Here is a 20,585-nt window from a genome sequence, read left to right as displayed (position 1 = left end):
AACTCAAAATGGATTAAAGACTTAAATATAAGACTGGAAACCAGAAAAAATAGGCAGTAAAATCTCTGACATTTCTCTTGTAATTTTTTTTTTCTGATATATCTCCCCGGCAAGGGAAGAGAAGAAAAAAAATAAACAAGCGGGACTATATCAAACTAAAAAGTTTTTGAACAGTAAAGGAAATCATCAACAAAATGAAAAGACAACCCACTGAATGAGAGAACATATTTGCCAACGATACATCTGTTAAGGGATTAATATGCAAAATGTATAAAGAACTCATACAACTAAAATCCAATTAAAATATGCGCAAAGGACCTGAATAGATGCTCCTCCAAAAAGGACATACAGATGTCCAGTAGACATATGAAAAGATGCTTCAGTATCACTCATCATCAGAGAGATGCAAATTAAAACCACAATGAGATAGCACCGCACACCTGTCAGAATAGCCACCATCAATACATCAACAAACATGTGTCGGAGAGGATGTGGAGAAATGGGAACCCTTGTGCACTACAGGTGGGAATGCAGATTGGTGCAGCCACTATGGGACACAGTAGGAAATTTCCTCAAAAAACTAAAACTGCCTTATGATCCAGCGATTAAACTTCTGGACATATATCCAAAGAAACCCAAAACACTAATTTGAAAGAATTTATGCACCCTTATGGTTCATTGCAGCAGGTTATTTACAATAGCCAAGATATGGAAGCAACCCAAGTGCCCATCAATAGAGGAGTGGGTAAAAGAACTGTGATACACATACACACACACACACACACACACACACACACACACACAATGGAATATTACTCAGCCATATAAAAGAATGAAATCTTCCCATTTGCAACAGCATGGATGGACCTAGAGAGTATTATGCTAAGTGAAATAAATTAGTCAGAGAAAGATAAATACCATATGATTTCACTTTTATGTAAAATCTAAAGGACAATATAAATGAACCAGAACAGAAATAGACGCATAGACACAGAGACCAGGTTGATGGTTGCCAGAGGGGAAGGGGGGAATAGGGAACTGCATGAAAAAGGTGAAGGGTTTGAGAAATTCAGATTGATAGTTATAAAATAGTCATGGGGATGTGAAGTACAGCATAGGGAATGTAGTCAATAATACTGTAATAACTATATATGATGCCAGGTGAGTAGAAATATCAGGGGAACACTTTGTAAAGTATATAATTGTCTAGCCACTAGGCTGTACATTTGAAACTAAAAAAAAAAAATAGTGGCAGAATAAACTAAAAAGAGATGGGACAAATAAAGAACCAATAATAAAACGGTAGATTTAAATCCAACTATATCAATAACTGCATTAAGTGGAAATAATCTAAATATTCCAATTAAAGTGCAGAGACTGTCAAATGAGACTTTAAAAAGCAAGGCTCAAATATATGTTGTGCACACACACACAAAAATCCACTTTAAAAATAAAGACATGTAATAAATATGAAAGTTGAAAAAAGATGCACCACAGAAGCACTACACAAATAAGAGTTAAAGTGACAATATTAGCTCTAGACTTCAGTACAAAGAACATTAGCAGGGTTTAGAAGACATCTAGAAATGATAAAGGAGACAATTTATCCTAAGGCAAAACACTTCTAAATGTGTATGTGTGCAATAGAACTCCAAAATCATGAAGCAAAAACTAGATAGCAATGAAAGGAGAAATGAATAAATACATAATTACACTTGGAGACTTCAATACTCCCCTCATAGTAATAGATAAAACATCGCGGGATATGCTCATTAGATCGCTCCTTTCTGCTGGTGGACAGTGCCGAGTAAGCAATAAGCACCCTTAGAGTATCCCTATCACATCTAAGTCACAGTCTCCCGAGGAGTCCGGACAGCTGCAGAGGCTCTTTACTGGAGGTTTGAGCTTTGAGAGTCTGAGGAGCCATATTCAGCAGTGGGGACCACTCACAGACCGTGGTGAAGAGAGATCTAAACACCAAGCACTCCAGAGCTTTGGGTTTGTACATGTGCCACTGCGGAGGAGGTGGATGCAGCCATGAATGCAAGGTCACGCAAGGTGGACGGAAGAGCTGTGGAACCAAAGAGGGCTGTCTCAAGAGGAGATTCTCAAAGACCTGGTGCCCACTTAACTGTGGAAAAGATTAAGACTGGTAGTAAAGAAGACACTTAAGAACATCACTTAAGAGATTATTTTGAGCAGTAAGGGAAAACTGAAGTGACTGAAATCATGACTGACTGAGGCAGTGACAAGAAGAAAGGCTTTGCTTTTGTAACCTTTGATGACCGTGACTCTGTAGACAAAATTGTCATTCAGAAATACCCTACTATGAATGGCCACCACTGTGAAGTAAGGAGAGCCCTGTCTAAGCCAGAGATGGCTCATGCGTCGTCCAGCCAAAGAGGTTGAAGTGGTTCTGGAAACTTTGAAGGTGGTCACGGAGATGGTTTTGGTGGGCATGACAACCTTGATCGTGGAGGAAACTTTCGTGGTGGAGGTGGCTTTGGTGGCAGCTGTGGTGGTGATGGATATGGTTGGTGGCAGTGGGGATGGCTATCATGGCTTTGGTAATGGTGGAAGCAATTCTGGACATGGTGGAAGCTACAATGATTTTGACAATTACAACAATCCACCTTCAAGTTTTGGATCCGTGGAAGGAGAAAATTTTGGAGGCAGAGAAGTTCTGTCTCCTGTGGTGGTGGAGACCAACACTTTGCCAAACTGAAAGCAAGGTGGCTATGGTGGTTCCAGCAGCAGCAGTAGCTAAGGCAGTGGCAGAAGGTTTTAATTACCACCAGGAAACAAAGCTTAGTAAGAGAGCAGAGCGAGAAAAGTGACAGGGAAACTACAGGTTACAATAGATTTGTGAACTCAGCCAAGCACAGTGGTGACAGGACCTGAGAGCTACAAAGAAGACATGTTTTAGACAATACTGAAGTGTACGAGCAAAAAACTCAAGCACTTTATTTGTGACTAATTGTATAACCGGTTATTTCTGTTTTTGTTCTGTGGGAAATGTAAAGCATTCCAACAAAGGGTTTTAATGTAGAATTTTTGTACCCATGTTGTTGATTGCTAAATGTAATAGTCTGATCATGATGCTGAATAAATGTCTTTTTAAAAAACCCATCTAGATGAAAAAATCAGTAAGAATATAGAAGATTTGAACAGCATTATGAACTAATCTGACAACTAATCAACAGTTATTACTGAACAACAGCAGAATACACGTTTAGTGCAAATGTATATCACCAAACAGTCCTTATTCTGGGCCATAATACAAATCTCAACAAATTTAAAAGAACTGAAATGAAACAGTGTTTTCTCTGACCACCAAATATTTGATTTAGAAATAAATAATAAAAATATTTCTAAAAATCCCTAAATAGTAAAATTTAAATACACTTGTAAATAACCTGAGTCAAGGAAGAAATCACTAAAGAAATTAGCAAATTTTTATGGGTTTTTTTTCAACATTAGCTAGATTTTTTTTAAGCAATTGATTATCCCTATTTAAGAAATAAAAATTTTAGAGAGAGAAAGGGAGAGAGGGAGAGAGAGAGAGAGACATCAATTGGTTGCCTCCTGCACACGCTTGACCAGGGATCAAACCCACAACTGAGTATGTGCCCTGACCAGGATTAAACCTGCCACCTTTTGGTGTAAGAGACAACCCTCCAACCAACGGAGCCACACTGGCCAGAGTGCAAATTTTTGAACTGAATGAAAATGAAAACACAGCAGACCAAAATGTTGAATACAGGGAATGCAATGCTTTGAGGGAAATATATAGCATTAAAATGCTTATATTAGTAAGTCAGAACTCAAATTGATGATCTATATTTTTATCTTTAAGTAACTAGAAAAAATAAAGTCAATCTCACAGTAATTAGAAGAAAGTAATAAACATAATGGCAGAAATCAATAAAATTGAAAACAAATTTAAAAATAAAAACTTAATTAAACCAAACTATTGTTCTTTAAAACAATAAAATTAATAAATCCCTTCCCAAAGAAGAGAGATAACACAAATTACCAGCATCAGCAATGAGAGAGAGGATATTATTCCATATTCTACAGTATAAGAAATATTATGACAACTTTACCCCAATAAATTTGATAAATAAGATAATATGCATACATTTCTTGAAAGATAGATTATCAAAGCTCACTCAAGAAAAACTATATAACCTAATTAGCTATATACATCTCTTAAAAAAATAGCGTTCATAATTTAAATTCTTCCCACAAAGAAAACTCTAAACTTCATTGGTAAAATTTATCACATACTAAAGATGGAATAATACAAATTTTATAGAAAACAGAATAGTAGAGAACACTCCCCAACTCACTTAATAAATGCAGCATTATCTTGTTACCAAACTAGACAAAGCTTTCACAAGAAAAGGAAACTACAGACTAATATCCATCATGAACAAAGATGCAAATCTCTTTAACAAAGTTTTAGCAAATAATATCCAGCAACATACAAAAAGCATGCATTGTAACCCACTGGAGTTTATCCCAGGAATGCAAGGTTGGTTCAACATTTGACAATCAATCTTTGTATTTCATCACTAGAGGCCCTGGGGTCTATCGGCCTGGCCTGCGGGACTGGGCCGAAACCGGCTCTCTGACATCCCCCAAAGGGTCCTAGATTGGGAGAGGGAGCAGGCCAGGCTGAGGGAATCCCACTGGTGCACGATTGGGGCCAGGGAGGGATGTGGGAGGGCTCCAGGGCATGTCTGGCCCAACTCGCTCAGTCCCAATTGGCCAGACCCCAGCAGCAAGCTAACCTAGCAGTTGAAGCATCTGCCCCCTGGTGGTCAGTGCACGTCATAGTGAGCAGTTGAGCGGCCTTAGCATATCATTAGCATATTATGCTTTGATTGGTTGAACAGCTGACTGTACAACAGGACACTTAGCATATTAAGCTTTTATTATATAGGATTATATAGGATATTAATAATCCAAAAAAGAAAAAAACACATGATCATCTTAATGCATAAATCATTTAGCAATATTCAAAATCTATAAAATCTTTGTGTTACTTAAGGAATGAAAGAGAACTTCCTGATAAAGGGCATCTATGAAATACCTATAGCTAACTCTGTACTAAATGGTGAAAGACTGAAAGCTTTCCCCTTGAGATCAGGAACAAGGCAAGAATGTTCATTTTCACCACTTTTATTTAACCTTGTATGAAGGTTCTAAACTAGGAATTTAAGTTTAAGTAATTAGTTAGTTAAAATAAAAAGCATACCGACTGGAAAGAAAGAATTATAAATGTCCTTATTTGTAGACATGATTATCTACATAGAAATTCCCAAGGAATTCTTTTAAAAAGCTACTGGAATAAGTGAATTTAGCACAGTCATAAGGTACAAGTTAAACACACGAAAGTCAACTGTATTTTTTATATGCTCTTAATGAACAACTGAACACTTAAATGTAAATAAATGTAATAAAGAAGTCTGCATCCATTTTTGATGTTTGACCACTGACAGCTTTCAAATCCCATTCCTCACTCTGACTCCATATTGGGCAAGTCCATAAGAAAGTCCTGGCATTCCTGCCCTGGCTGTCAGTGGGGAAGTTTAAATTATGCAAATCAAACCTACATATGGGAATCATCACATTAGTGCTATTTTTCAAACATAACAAAAATCAGAGCTACTTGTCCCTCTCTTCACTCAAGACATCCCAGACCAAAATGGGTACCTACCTGCCCTGCTCTCCCCAGGAGGCCCCATTCTGAGAGTAATTAATAGCCTCTTAGTACATGTATGTTGCATCAGTCTCAATATTTAAAAATATTTTGAGTGGTGGTGGGGTTGATCCCACCCCACCCTCTGTGGGGCAACCACAAAATAAAACAATACCAATTTCAAGAGCATCAGGAAATATGAAACACTTAGGAATAAACTTAACAAAATATGTGTAAGACCTATACACTAAAAACTACAAACATGGTTGATAGAAATTAAAGATGGCCTAAATAGAGAGAGATATCATGAATAGGAAGATCTAATATTGTTGTGATGTCATTATTCCCCTAAAGTGATTGACAGGTTTGATGCAGTGCCAATCAAAGCTCAGCAGGATGTTTTGGGTTTGTTTTCTGGTTGTTATTGTCTTTTTTGTAGAAATTGACATGCTGACTTCAAAATGTATATAGAGGTACAAACGATATAGAAAAAGTACAGTCAATCAAAAAACCCACACACAACAGTGATAGCACTTCACATCAACATGGGTGAATCCTAAAAGTATATTCAAATATAAAAAGCAATCTACAGGATGGTATCACCTGAATGAAACCTTTGTATAAAGTTTTAAAACATGCAATCCATATATGTGTCAAACATCAGAACCCAAAAATATATGAAGCAAACACTGACAGATTTAAAGGAAGAAATACAGTTCTACTGCAATAAATGGAAACTTCTGTACTCAAATTCAATAATGGATAGATTAACCAGAGAGAACATCAATAAGGAAATAGAGGAATTGAATAACACTACAAACCAATTGTATCTTACACATAAAACACTCCACCCAACAGCAGCAAAATAGACATTTTTTTTCTCAAGCGCACATGGAATATTCTCTAGGACACACTATATGTTAGGCCATAAAACAAATATTAATGAATTCTTAAAAGATTGAAATCACATAAAGTATAATTTCTAATCATATGGAATGAAATCAATATCAGAAGGAAAACTGAAAATGTCACAAATATGTGGAAGTTAAACAATATACTCTTAAACAATCAATGTGTCAAAGATAAAAATCACAAAGAAATTCAGAAAATACCTTGAGTCAAATGAAAACAAAAACACAACATACCAAAACCTGGGAGATGCAGCAAAAGCAGGGCTAAGAGGGAAACATAGCTGTAAATGCACCCATTGAAAAAGAAGAAAGTTTTCAAATAATACCCCAAATTTACATCCTAAGAAAGTAGAAAAAGAGCAAACTAAACCCAAAGCTAGCAGAAGAAAGGGAATAGAGTAGAGATAAATGAAATTAAGAACAGAAAAGTAATAGAGAAAATCAAGCCAAAAATTGGTTCTTAAAAAAGCTGACAAATATTTAGGTAGACTGAGAGAGTAAAATCAGAAATGAAAGTAGAAACACCATTTTTTTTTTATTTTACAGAAATTAGTAAAATCAACAATGAAAGTAGAAACATCACTATTGATCTTATAGAAAGAAAAAGGATCATAAGAGTACTATAAACAATTTGTACCAACAAATTGCATAACCTAGAGGGAATGGACAAATTCCCAGAAATACACCATCTACCAAAATTGAATCATGAAGAAATATAAAGTACAAATAAATCTATAACTAGTAAGGAGGATAGAATCAGTAATCAAAAACCTCCCAACAAAGAAATAGCCTGGACACGATGGCTTCACTCATGAATTCTCCCAAACATCTAAAGAAAAAGTAACATCAATCCTTCTCACTTTCTTCCCAAAAATTGAAGAAGAGGAAAAATTTCCTAACTCATTACATGAGACTAGTATTACCTAGATACCAAAGTCATACTAAAGACACTAACAAGAAAACTACAGACCAATCTCTCTTGTGAATCTTGATGCAAAACTTCATCAGCATATTAAAAAGGATTATGCACCATGACCAAGTAGGATTTATTCTAGTACTTCAAAGATGGTTCAACCTATGAAAATCAATCAGTGTGATATACCACATTAAGAGAATGAAGGAATAAAAACCACATAAACATCTCAATTGATGCAGAAAAGCATTTGATAAAATTCAACACTTTCATGATTAAAAACAAACAGTAGGAACAGGAAGAAACTTCGTCAACATGACAAAGGCCATATGTGAAAAACCCTCAGCTAACATCATACTCAATGGTGAAAGAATGAAATTTTCACTCTAATATTGGGAACAAGACAAGGGTGCCCTCTTTTGCCATTTTTACTCAATATAGTTCTGGAAGTTCTAGCCAGAGCAATTAGACACGAAAAAGAAATAAAGTCATCAAAAGTTTAAAGAAAGTCCTAGACTAGTGATGGCGAACCTTTTGAGCTCGGCGTGTCAGCATTTTGAAAAACCCTAACTTAACTCTGGTGCTGTGTCACATATAGAAATTTTTTGATATTTGCAACCATAGTAAAACAAAGATTTATATTTTTGATATTTATTTTATACTAGGGGCCCGGTGCACGAAATTCGTGCACTGGGTGTGTGGGGGGGGAGTGTCCCTCAGCCTAACCTGCCCCCTCTCACATACTGGGAAGCCCTCAGGCGTTGACCCCCATCACCCTCCAATCACAGGATCGGCCCCTTGCCCAGGCCTGACGCCTCTGGCCTAGGCGTCCGCCCGGGCAACGGGGACCTGCAGTGGCAGCGGGGGGTGCCGCGATCGCACGGGCTCCGCCCCTGCCCCTGCAGGAAGCCTCTGGCTGAGGCGTCCGGCCAGGGCAGCGGGGACCCACAGCTGCAGCGGCCCCGCGATCATGGGCTTCGCTTTAGGCCCAGGCAAGGGACCCCTAGCTCCTGGGACTGCCAGCTTCGACCGTGCCCAGCTCCCATCACTGGCTCCACCCCTACTTCCTGCTATCACTGGCCAGGGCGGAAAAGGCGCCTGATTCTCTGATCATGGCTGGGGGGCAGGGCAAAGGCGGCCCCAGGGCTGCCTTTGCCCTGCCCCCCAGCTCTTAGCTCCTCCCTGGGTTTCCAATCACTGTCAGTGGCAGGGGGCTTCTTCCTGCTTTCCCTTTCGCCTCCCTGCATTGTGCCTACATATGCAAATTAACCGCCATCTTGTTGGCAGTTAACTGCCAATCTTAGTTGGCAGTTAATTTGCATATAGCCCTGATTAGCCAATGAAAAGGGTATCGTCGTACGCCAATTACCATTTTTCTCTTTTATTAGTATAGATATTAAATGCCATTTAACAAAGAAAAATCAATCAAAAAAATGAGTTCGCGTATCATAGGTTCACCATCACTGCCCTAGATGGTTTTGCTCAGTAGTTAGAGCATCGGCCCGCAGACTGAAGGGTCCTGGGTTTGATTCTGGTCAAGGGCACGTACCTCGGTTGCAGGCTTAATCCCCGGACCTGGTCGAGGTGCATGTGGGAGGCAACCAATCGATGTGTCTCTCTCACATGGATGTTTCTCTCTCTGTCTCTCTCCTCCCTCCCACTCTCTCTAAAAATCAATGGAAAAAATATCCTCGGGTAAGGATTAACAAACAAACAAAGTTTAAAGAAAGAAGTCAAATTATCTGTTTGTAAATGACATGATATTTAGAAAACCTTAAAAGATTGCACACACACTAAAAACTGGTATAGCTAATAAGCAAATGCAGCAAAGTTGCAGGATACAAAATCAACACACAAAAATCAGCTACATTTCTATACACTAAAAATGAACAATCTAAGAAAGAAATTAAGGGGGGATTCCATTTAAAATAGCATCAGAAAGAATAAAATACTTAGAAATAAATTTAACCAATGAATTAAAAGACTTGACACTGAGAACACAAAACATAGCTGACAGAATTTAAAGAAGACATAAAGAAATGGAAAAACATCCCATGTTCATGGGTTGGAAAACTTAATATTGTTAAAATGCCATTATTACCCAAAGCACTATACAGATTCAATGTAGCAATCCCAACAGTGTTTTTGTTTGTTTATTTGTTTTGCAGAAAGAGAAACCCATTCTGAAATTCATACGGAATCTGAAAGGACTCCAAGTAGCCAAAACAGTCTCGGAAAAAAAAAAAGCTGAAGGACTCAACTTCATGATTTCAAAACTTACTACACAGGAATAGTAATCAAAACAGTACGATGGTGGCGTAAGGACAGACATGCAGACCAATGGAATAGAGGGCCCAGAAATAAACCCTTGCATAGATGGTTAATAAGTTGTTTTTAAATGTTTTTTATTGATTGATTTGAGAGCGAGAGAGAAAGGAAGGGAAAGAGAAAAGAAGGGAGGGAAGGAGAGAGGGAGGGAGGGAGACCTATTTGTTGTTCCACTTATTTATGCACTCATTGGTTGCTTCTTTCATGTGCCCTGACTAGAGGTCAAACCCAAAACCTTGGCATATCAGGAGGTATCTTAACCAACTGAGCTACCTGGCCAGGGCAATGATTAATAGATTTTTTTATGAGGGTGCCAAGACTATTCAATGGAAAAAAGACAATCTTTTAAGCAAATGGTGCTGGGAAAACTGATATTCATATGCAAAAGCATAAATGTGGACTCTCACCTTATGCCATACACAAAAATTAAAATAGATCAAAGATCTAAATGTAAGAACTAAAATGATAAAACCCGTATATGGAAACATAGGGTAAAATCAATATTTTTTATTGATTTCAGAGAGGAAGGGAGAGGGAGAAAGAGATAGAAACATCAATGATGAGAGGGAAGCATTGATTAGCTGCTTCCTGCATGCCCCACACTGGGGATTGAGCCTGTAACCCGAGCATGTGCCCTAACCAGGAATTGAACTGTGACCTCTGGTTCATAGGTCAACACTCAACCACTGGGCCATGCCGGCCCAGCCATAGGGTAAAATCTTTATGACACTGAATTTGGTGATGATTTATTGGATAAATAAATCCAAAAGCACAGGCAACAAAAGAAAAAAAAACAGATAAATTGGACTTCATCAAAATTAAAAACATTTGTGCATCAAAGGCCCTCATCCAGAGAGTGAAATGAGAACCCAAAGAATAGAAGAAAATATTTGCAAATCATATATCTGATAAGGGATTAATATCTAGAATACAGAAACAACTCCTACCACTCAACAACAAAAAGCAAACAACTCAACACAAAAATGAGCCAGTAACTGGAACAGACATTTCTCCAAAGATATACAAATGACCAGTAATCATATAAATATATGCTTAACATCACTAATACAAGTTAAAACCACAATGAGATATGGCCTCACACCCATTAGGATGGCTATAATTTAAAAAAAAAAAACGGAAAATAACAAGTGTTGACAAGAAGTAGAGAAAATGGAACCCTTGTTCACTGTTGATAGCAATGTAAAATGGCACAGACACTGAAGAAAACAATATGTTGGTTCCTCAAAAAGTTAAACATAGAATTACCATAGGATCCAGCAATTCCAGTCCTAGGTATATACCCAAAAGAACTGAAAGCAGGGACTCAAACAAATACTTATACACTCATCTTTTTAGCAACACTATTCAAAATAGCTAAAAGGTGGAAATAATGCAAATGTCCATCAGCAGGTGACACGGAATATAATTCAGCCTGAAAAAGTAACTAAATTCTGCCTCACCCTGCCCTTCAGAAGCCAGGCCGTGGGCTGGAGGGAACTGAGGAGTCCCTCAGGCTCCTGGAGCACTGGGCCCACAGTGTTGAGACGTGGCAGGATCTACACATACTCCCTGTGCACAGTGGGAATAAGGGGATGGGTGGGGCTGAGGAGGGGGGCTGCTACCCAAAGGAACTTCCTTGGGAACAGGGACCCCTTCACCTCTAGTGCAGTGCTCCCTCAGGCTCCCATACCGGGTGGGTGGGCAGACTGACCAACGGGGGTGGGGAAGCGGAGGTGGCAGGAGACGCAGGGAAACAGCCCTTTCCATTTTCCTGAGCAGGGAAGGAGCCCCCTGGCATTGGCTGTGTGGAAAGTGAGGGGTGGGGTGGGGTAGGACGTATGGGACCAGAGAAAGATAGGAAAGCATGTGTGTTCATTTGAGTGAGTGAGTGAGTGAGTGAGTGAGTGAGTGAGAGAGAGAGAGAGAGAGGGAGAGAGGGAGAGAGGGGGAGAGAGAGAGAGAGAGAGAGAGAGAGAGAGAGAGAGAGAGTGTGTGTGTGTGTGTGTGTGTGTGTGTGTGTGTGTGTGTGTGTGTGTGAGTGTGAGAGAGAAATGGGAGTCCTACCATGAATGGAGGCTGAAGTAAGTGAGGTGGCATCCAAGGCTCCCTTTTGACTCTAGGAGCCTGTGCCCCTGACCAACCTGGGTGCTGTCTCTCCATTTCTGTTGCTTCGTGCATGGGGGAGAGGAGACTACCACCTGCCCTGCCTCCCAGTCAAGGAGAGAAGACCCTCAGGCCACACTCATCTTCCCAGGGACAGGGCAGCTCCCCCGAGCCACACCTTCTACCGGCTGGTCAGCTTGGAGCTGGGCACGCAGTCCCTGTGGCACTTTTGTCGGGGAAGTAAGACTTTGGTCAACTGAAGGCCACTGCCCTCAAGGGCAGTGGTGAACACAGCAGATGAGTCAAGTGCAGAGGTGACATAAACTGAGGGGTAACAAACATAGGGGCCACCACGCCCTACTGACTATGGCTAATGGATTTCATCACCATAGCACTTTGTGGCAACTAACAATTCTCATTTCAAATTCTCACATCAGTAGGTGAAGACTTGTATTGAAAAATTTGCCAAATTTCATGGTCAGGGTTTCATGCACGACAAGACAGAGTTCCATGTAATTCTGAGCTTGTGACCCATCCCACAAGTCCGATAATTTTGGTGGCCTCAAATGCAAAAGATTTGCAACCAGAATAAAACGCTTACCCACCATCTCAGGAACACCTGTACTTGGGACACAGCCTGCTTGCAGTCACACAGCTGGGGAGCTGACAACTTTCTGAAACTACCCTTTAAATAGGGTTCTTCCAACTTCTTGGCATGCGTGTGTGTGTGTTGCCCACACCTGTATCTGTGTGTGTGTGGTTCATTTTTAGCTTTGGGACAGTGCAGTTGGGGTTAGCTCCTTTGAGTCACTGAAGTCCTGGCTTTTGTGGGTCACCCAAGAAGAGAGGACAGAACCCTGGAGAGGGGTGGAGCAGTCTCAGCCAGACCTGCTTCAGCCTTTGAGCTCAGCTGCGGCGAGGCCCACAACAGTGATTCTGCTTTGGGCACAGCTAGGAAGCAGGTGAAACCTTCCGGAAGGCAATGGATGCATCAGGATTTTAAAGGGGCAGCACTTTGTCTCAGCAATCCCACTTTTAGGAATTTAACCAAACGAGAGCTCCACACCTCTGTGACAAAGCAAGCACAGGGCTCTGTCCTGAGCTTTTAAGCTGGCACCAATGATGAAAACCTGACTGTCCACCAGCAGGTATGGCACAGTAGAAAGTGGGACCATCCACAGAAAGGACCCAGTTAGCAGACCCTAACACAAAGCTCCGCTTCTCAGGAGCACTGAGGTCCTTAGTGCCCTGAGGCTGGCGCTGTCCCTGGAGGTACTTGGCCTTCACACCTGTCCCTATGCCTATGGGCCAGGCACAGTGTGGAACCCAGAGATCACCAGAAGCCTGGTGGCCTAGTGGCCAAGAGTTACCAAGATTTCCGCCTGGCAGGACCTGTACACAGAGCTGCAACTATTATCTGTTCACTTACAGTCAGCAGTGGAAGGCGCTCACAGCTCCCAGGGCCAGGCACATGACAGGTACTCAATAAATGCTTGTTATGTGACTGGCATATAAAAATACATTGCTCACTTCAGGAGTGGAGGCGAGCATGGAAACCAAGGCACAGAGAGGCAGTGACTTCTCGTAAGAGGGGTGGGGCCAGTTCTGTTGAATCTGCCCCCTTCTGCCCACCCCATGCACCCCTGCCTCGATCAGGCTCCACCATCCCAGGCATCCCCTGCTGGAGCCCTTCCGGTGGCATCTTAGCAGTGTCCCTGCAATCACAACCCCTTCCCGTGTCACCTCGCAATCTGCTCTCCACACAGCAGCTGGGTGATCTCGGGCCGAGGGGCATCCAGAACCCCCGGAAGATCGGCTTGGACCTCACCAAAGTAACGTTACACACAGGAGACAGTTAACAAAACAAACAACTTCAAGTCGAGACAGGTCTGAATGGGAGAAGGCCTATACAATATCCTTGCCAAAAAATTCAAACCCGAATCTGCTCACACCTCTAAATCCACCCACCAAATCAGAGGACAAAGGTCAGAGGAACATGTGAAAGAACGCCCAGGGACCCCATCAACAGGATCCAGGCTACGGGAAACTCCACTCATTTCCTGAACAACAAATTTAAGTGAAAAGTAAACCAGACAGACAGAGATGGATGGCAATCTATAGATTACGAAAGAATGTGTGCATCTTATTTAGAACCTGGGAGTGTGAGGATGTTAAGAAATCATTGCTTGTGTGTCAGATGTGACAAGTGTTGTTTTAGCACAACTCTTTCAGAAACACAAACTGAAAATTTGACAAAAAGAGAAAGGATATTTGGAATTTGGTTTAAAATAACCCCAAGGATCGGGGAAGGTGACAAAACAGGATGGCCCATGAGGTGATGAGAATATAGAGTTCGATCATCTTTCCTGGCTAGTTTTGTACATGTTTCAAGTTTTCCATAACATAAAGGTTTTTTTGTCTATTTTAAATCTCAAACATCCGTACTAAAGGAGGGAGGGAAAGGAACTAGGGCGGGAGGACCCCCCAGGTGAGAGCCAGGGCCAGGTTGAGGAATTCAAACCATTCTACAGAAGTTTAGGGTTCTGCAAAAGCTTGCTACCAGCTTCCTCAAGGACCCTTCCCAACAGTTTTCAAAATCTCAATTGAAAAGCACCCACCTTGTACCCAGATGTGACAGGATCCGGGCTCTGTGGCCAGTGCAGCCTGCGTGCTGTTTTTGATCGTCTGTGAAAGATAAGTACAGAATCGAAAGTCAGAGTTCAGAAACTTTTGCAGGAACTTGACACACAGTGGCTTTGTGTCTGTTGAATCTTATAAGACAATGGGCTTTTAAAAAAAAGAAAATGGGCTTAAATTTTATGTGTCTACGTTTTTATTATAACAACTTCTACTGCATTTTTTAAACGGCCTGTAAGAGATTAAAATTTAAAAACCTAACAAATGACTGGTCCTTCAGCACAGAGTTTGGGAAGCACTGCTGTGGACTGGACATGAACCCCCTAGAAACCAAACCCACCTGCTCAGGTGTCCTGCCGAAGATCCCAGGTCAAATCCTCCCTTCCCACGGCTGGGACGGCAGTCTGCCTATGAACCCAGCACTGACTAGACGCTGCAGAGCCCACTGGATTTTCCTCAGGGAGCAGCCTAGTGGGCAACGCCCACACTTTCCTCTATAAACCACTGGCACAGCCCTGGCCAGTGTGCTCAGTGGATAGAGCATTGACCTGTACAAGGCAGGTTCAATTCCTGGTCAAGGCCACGTACCAGGATTGTGACAAGTTCAATCCTGTCCCAGTCAGGGCGCATGAGGGAGGCAATGAATCGATGTGTCTCTCTCACATCAATGTTTCTCTCTTTCTCTCTTTCCCCCTTCCTCCCTCTTTCCCCCCGCTCTCTAAAAATCAATGGAAAAAATATCCTTGGGTGAGGATTAAGAATAACAATAATAATAAATAAAAAAGTTACTGGTGCAGCGGCGAGATGCGAGCTAGCCAGGCAACTTCCACACACTTTGGTGGGCTTTCACTGCCGCAGGCTCTAAGACTGCAAAGTGAGCTGCTTAAAACCTCCACTACTTCCTTGTGCCAACTACAAATTACTCTCTCACTGAACTAAAGTGCAGAAATCAGTCAGGCACCGGGGCTCGTGTAAGACGCCAACCAGCACCCTGGTTTCAAGAGTGTGCTCATGATAACAGGATCACTGCTCTGACTAGGACTTGAAAAAAATCACAGATGGGAACTTATAAGCACACTGATCTGCAGCCATCGCCTGCATGTGCTTTATATATTGGGGCTCCTTGTTCAAGTTCCACTACTTTAAAAAAAAAGTGAAAGGGACTGGTGGTCAAGATCCTTTGGGCTGCAGTCCTAACCCTGCCACCATTAACGGTTTAGCAACTCTGGGCCTCAGTTTCCTCATCTATCAAATGGGAACAGAGCCACCCATTTCATAGCTTTGTTAGAATGAAAAGTGCACACCACAAATACGTGCTACTCGACTTCCTTCATAAAATGCGGGCGGTGATGCTGCAACTATGCCCAACAATATTACGAATAACAGATGAATTAAAGTATTGCCAATCAAAAAATAGATCACTAACTCTGCTACATGTGCCCAATAGGGTACTCCCTGTTCCACCCCCTGAAGTCTCGAGAGATTCCCCCCTTTAGCCCCGTGAGACCAATTTCATCTCCACGTACAGATGGGGCTTTGAGAGAGCAATAGTAGCCGCCCCCTCTGCGTTTTGTACTTGATTTGAGACCTCGACGACACACGTGAAAATCAATGCAGGTAACTTGGGTTGGGACTTCACAGGGTTTCAGGAGGAGCAGTGGTATTAAGGTGGAGTTAAGCCTGTGGCCTGCGCCTGTGTGTGCTCCTGGGCCAGCCCCTCCTTTCAGGAGCAGAGAAAATGTTTGCAGGGCAAGTCCTCCGTGTGGCTTCAGGGTCCCTGACTCAAAGCAGGCAGGACTGCTGACTCTGTGGAGCTCAACCAGCTGGAGCAGAACGTGGGTGGGGGGAGAACTGGGGGCAGCGCGCTCCCAACGGCCCCTATCCCAGCTTGGGCAGGTGCCAGGGCCCTGGAAGGCAGCCAGTATTCGCCAGAAACGGCTTGCTCTTCACAAGACAATGAGTCCACTGTTAACTGGCAGGATCTTGATTAATATTTGCAAAAGGAACCAAGTGGAAAATTCCACCTGTGAGGGCGGAGGCAGGGCCTGGGACATGTCAACAACCCTAATGGCCCTGCTCTCCCAGGATGGCTCCAGCGGAGATACAAAGGTCTGATAACAGTGACAGAACCTGAGAGTGTCCTTGCACCAGGTCCAAAGGAATTTCCCTGTTTGGATCATAGACACATTAACTTGTTCTTTCCTGTCCTGCCTCCCCTGCCCCTAAATTTACGCAGCACCTTTAAATCTTTCAACTTTCCTCCCATCTCTTCAGAGTCACCTAACAGCCTTGCCAGTCCAGCAGGGCTGGTGTCAACCCCATTTATGGATGAGAATAACTGAGGCTCCAAGACACCAAGAGCCTCGCTGAAGGCTGCAGCGGGTGAGTGAGTAGCTCAGCCAGGGGATGAGGAACCCTGCCATCTCGACCCCTAGCTGTGACCCAGAGCCTGCCCCAGAGGGTCTGGGGTCAGGGGCCACGGGTACTGGACAGAATGGTCCTCCAGCTCCAGCAGAGGCCCTGACCTTCACCCACCTGAGGAGGAAGAGGAACAAGCCCAAACCAGCTCTCCCAGTTGGGTAGGCTTGGGTGCTGGCCTTGGAGGAAGGCAGGCATTCACTCATGCATCAAGCATTTAAGGAGTGCCTACGATACCCGCATGAAGGCACACTGCACGGTGGCTCTTTCAGACACCAGACCTGGCAGAATTCATGACCCAAGGGGGAAGGTAGGTCAGAGTATTTCCAAAGGTCACATCCTCAGACTTGAGTCACCTCATTTAGCCACTGCCAACACACTCTCACCTGCTGATTTTACAGAACAGGAAAGTGAGGCTCTGAGAAGGGGAGAGCCTCGCCCGAGGTCACAGAGAGAGAGAGGCTGACACCTCCTGACCCGCAGTGGCCCTGCCTCCAGTGTATAAAGCCTCCACAATCCTGGGCTTAGGCTCAGCGGGTGCCCAACAACCTGTGGGTCGCAACCCCTTTGGCGGTCGAACGACCCTTTTACAGGGGTCGCTTAAGACCATCCTGCATACCAGATATTTACATTATGATTCATAACAGTAGCAACATTACAGTTATGAAGTAGCAACGAAAATAATTTTATGGTTGGGTCACAACATGAGGAACTGTGTTTAAAGGGCCAGAAGGTTGAGAACCACTGGCTTAGGCATTCAAGCAAATGGTGTCCCTCCCACAGGCCTTCTCAGACACTGCACCTTTATCAATAAGGGCCTCTCACGGAGGTACACTTTTCTCAATGGCCTTCAGAGCAGCGTGGCACCCCCTGAGAGGACAGGCAGGCACACCTTGTTTGCCCACAGAGAACACCAGGTGTGGCTGCCGGGCTCACCTCTGGGCCCGCACCCTGCCATCCTGTCTGCAGAGCACGGGCATCACTGCCATCCTACTGAGGGCCAGGCTCACAACAGTGTCATGCCTCTGTGCCTGCACCCCAAGCCTGGACCCAGGGCAGTGGATGGGGGGACTCAGTCTGTGTCCCACACCAATGCCCAGCATCCCTTCTTCCCCTCCTACCCACATGCTCAGAGACCTCTACTTCACCTCACCTTCCCCCTCTCCTTTGCCCAGCAGTTTCTTCCCCTGAAGAACCTCAGCCTCTCCAGTAGCTTAAAAAAAAAAAGCCACCCCCATAGTCCCATATCTGAACCCACTTACTCCCATGCCCCTCTCACCCCCTCTAGACAAAGCCACATCTAACTGCCAGTGATGTAGGCCAGGGGGCCCCTGAGATCAGATGCAACCACAGAAGGCAGGGCTACTGTGGGTCAGGAGGTCTCACCTCCTCCCTGTGTGACCTCTGCCCCACTGTCCCTTGAGCTGCCTCCTCACTCCTGATGCAGTCCCCCCTAGCCTCACCGCAAAGCTCTCCTCCCCCAGGGCCCTATTCTCCTCCCCTCTCTAGCACCCCCTAGAAATGTCTGCCTCACAGATCCTGTCTCCAGGCTTGACCTCTGCACCCCCGGTTGTCCCCGAAGCCTTCGCACTCAACAGTCCCAAGTTCCCACCGAAAGGCCTGCTTTGGCGCAGCTGAAACCCAGCACAGCTCCAGCCTGGCCCACCGCAGGGATTGAGCTATGTGAAGGGTTTCGTTAGCAGCTCCCTCCTTGTGGTCTCCGAGGGGCTGGCCTCCCACTGACCTGTACAGCCACCCAGGCAGCCTTTCTAAAACTGAATACTGACCACCACCTCAACCTCTGCTGGGACTCCTTGCCACCACGGGACAAAGTTCATGATCTCAAGCTGGCAGACGAGGCACTTTCACAGCAGGGCAGGCACATGCCCTTGAACATACTCTCGCCACACTCATCCTCAGTCCAAGACGGCCCATGAGCCTGCACCCATGTGGTGTTCACCTTTGCACCCAGTACTGGCATCCTGCTAAGAAGACAGCTATTAGAGCTGGACATGATATCAGGAACCACAGGGCTTAAAGCAACTCACAGAGGTTGGGCAAGGTGTCCAGGGTCACCCAGCCCCAGGCAAGGGTGAGGCAACCTCACCCGAACCACTCTCCTTGGTCAGGAACTGGAAATGTCACGTAGAACCCCGTATGTATGCATGCCAGAACCCACCCCCAGGTGGTCTTGAGGCTTGGCCCACTCTATGCAGGCCCAAATCTGAACCTGGCAGGAGGCCAGGCCTGGCACACAGTAGGACTGCAGCTAAAACAGCTGCTTGACTAAGTCAACCTCTCACCAATTCCATCCATAGGACCCACATCCCTCCCTGAGTCTCCTCATCTGTAGAATGAAGCTAACTTGGGTTACAAGTTTACGTGCTCTTGATTGGTCACCCCAACCTTGTCCTTTGCAAACAGAGAGGGCTGAAGCAGAATTCCAAGCCCTGTGATCTACTGTTAGCCCAGCTGATTTTTGTTAACCTTCCCCTAAACCAGTATGTCTCAAAAAAACAGTCCCCCACCACCTGTGTCAGATTTACCAGGGAGGGCTTGTTAAACGCAGATCTCAGACCCTGCCCCATCTGAGGGTCTGGTAAGAATCACTGAGAAAGGACCGGATTTGCATTTAAGGCAATGCTGAGAATCCTGGGCAGTGAAACTGGAGAACCAAAGTTGCAAACTAGATCAATACTCTAGAAATGTGACCCCGAACCCTCATATATGCATGTCAGAGACCCCACCTGACCTTGAGGCTGGGCCCACTCCATGCAGACCCAAAGCAGAACCCCGCAGGTGGGCCATACCTGGCACACAGTAGGACCACAGCAAAAACAGCCTTGGGAGATCCAAGTGTTAGTGCCAGCCCTCATTTTGAGGAAATCTACATTTAACAGAAAAACCTGGGGGGAAGGGAGGATTTCTGTTACCCTAAATAACATAGAACTTAGTTCCTGCAACAGGAACTACTAGCTCCAGGAAGAATTCAGTAAGACTTGTCCCACCCCTTTTGCTCCAGGGGGTTCGCCTTTGCATAAAGTGGGGTCCCACTCTCAGCGCCCAGCCGGGGTCTTCCTGACTCACCAAACCTCCGGCCGCCGGCTGAGGCTGCGGCCAGGGCCGTGCGGGGCGGAGGGGACCTGAGCGCGGACGGCGCCGTTGTGGGCTGGGTCGGCGGCGGTCGGGGCTCGAACCCTGCTGCTACTCACCCTGGGCAGCTGGGCCCAGTGCCTGGACGGGGCAATGGGCTGTGCGGAGCTGGATCAGGAGCAGAGGCTGAGCTAGAGGAGCGGCGGCGGCGGCCCCTGCCCCGCTGCACTTTAACTGCCGGCGCCCCGCGCGCTCTCCGAGGCCAGGAGCGGAACCGCGGGCGGCGGGCTCGGGCAGCGGGGCGGGGACGCAGCGCCAGGCTGGCTGCTGGCTGCTGGCTCGGGCGGGCCGGGCGCGCGCCGCCCGAGGCGGGAATGCAGTCTGCACCTGGCTCACAGCACGCACGTGTGCGCGGGGTTGGCGCGCGCCTCTGCGGCGGGTGCTCTGGCCGCGAAGGGTCTTGAGCCGCTGGGAC

At 44.6% G+C, this 20,585-nt stretch overlaps 1 protein-coding gene and 1 pseudogene across 3 annotated transcripts in view; one reads left to right on the top strand and one right to left on the bottom strand.

The window, feature by feature from the left end:
* CHDH (choline dehydrogenase) overlaps nucleotides 1-20,372 on the bottom strand; it is a 32,351-nt gene extending 11,979 nt beyond the window's left edge. The window contains exons 1-2 of one of the 3 annotated variants that reach the window (XM_059663275.1): nucleotides 20,230-20,372; nucleotides 14,581-14,647 (exon numbers count right to left, since the gene is read on the bottom strand). The gene's annotated coding sequence lies outside the window, so the exon portion shown is untranslated. Of the gene's footprint in view, nucleotides 1-14,580; nucleotides 14,648-14,939; nucleotides 15,084-20,100 lie in introns of those variants that run through there. The other 2 variants (XM_059663276.1, XM_059663274.1) reach the window with 2 other exon arrangements.
* Nucleotides 1,766-2,767, top strand: LOC132215397 (heterogeneous nuclear ribonucleoprotein A1-like; annotated as a pseudogene).
* Nucleotides 20,373-20,585: the final 213 nt, after the last annotated feature.

Source organism: Myotis daubentonii, chromosome 14 (genome assembly GCF_963259705.1).
Source record: "Myotis daubentonii chromosome 14, mMyoDau2.1, whole genome shotgun sequence".
Classification (NCBI taxonomy): domain Eukaryota; kingdom Metazoa; phylum Chordata; class Mammalia; order Chiroptera; family Vespertilionidae; genus Myotis; species Myotis daubentonii.
Note: the sequence above shows the minus strand (reverse complement) of the source record. Positions and strands in the feature narration are given on the sequence as shown.